Source organism: Bison bison, unplaced genomic scaffold (assembly GCF_000754665.1).
Source record: "Bison bison bison isolate TAMUID 2011002044 unplaced genomic scaffold, Bison_UMD1.0 scf7180017851916, whole genome shotgun sequence".
NCBI classification, from domain to species: domain Eukaryota; kingdom Metazoa; phylum Chordata; class Mammalia; order Artiodactyla; family Bovidae; genus Bison; species Bison bison.
Genome location: NW_011482489.1, coordinates 14407 through 15081, shown reverse-complemented (window position 1 = coordinate 15081; position 675 = coordinate 14407). Strand labels below are relative to the sequence as shown.

The 675-nt window shown below is 63.9% G+C and overlaps 1 protein-coding gene across 1 annotated transcript in view; it reads left to right on the top strand.

Annotated features, from left to right (window-relative positions):
- LOC104997190 (phosphorylase b kinase regulatory subunit alpha, liver isoform-like) overlaps window positions 1-675 on the top strand; it is a gene marked incomplete at its 3' end in the record, with an annotated part of 2859 nt that overhangs the window by 759 nt on the left and 1425 nt on the right. The window lies entirely within an intron of this gene.

The following is a 675-nucleotide window of genomic DNA, read 5'->3' as shown; positions in this document are numbered from 1 at the left end:
GTGGCCTCTGCAGTCGTGGGCGGGCCTGTGGCTCCTGAGGCAGAAGCCGAACTGCTGGCCCTGCCTCAGCGCTTCCCTCGGAGAGGCCAGAATAAATCCAGTCTCCAGGAGGAGATGAGGAGGAGATGGTACCCCAGCTCAGAGGCAGTCATCGCCCCGAATGAGGAGAAAGCGCTATGCTGAGAACAGGCAGAATAGAAAGCGGCTGAAGAGGAAGGTGGACACACCATGGTCTGAGGCCTTCCTCCCAGGGCTCGCTGGGTGTTGTATTCCCACAGCCCCAGCCCCGCAGCGTGGTGACCACCATGCTCCACAGGAGGAACGTAGTCCCCATGCCTTGTCCTCCCTGGGCTGCAGGGCTGCCCGCGTCTGCACTCAGGGTGCCCGCCTGTGCTCCGCTGCTTACAGGAGGCCGAGGGCACAGAGTGAGAGCTGCTGGTGCGGAGTTGGGGTTCTCAGCCCCCCAGAGCCCACCCCCTGGCCTGCTGGGCCTGGGGCCTCTACCGGTGCACCCCCTCTTGGTGGCTGGAGGAGTGCAGGGAAGAAGCTGGGTCAGCAAACCGGTAAAGCCAGCTGGTCTTTCTGACTAGTCCCCAGGCAGCCCTCCTGAGGCTTCTGAATGCCACGCCCTTCTGTCTTGCAGAGGTCCAGCACCCCGTCCTCACCCACGGGCAC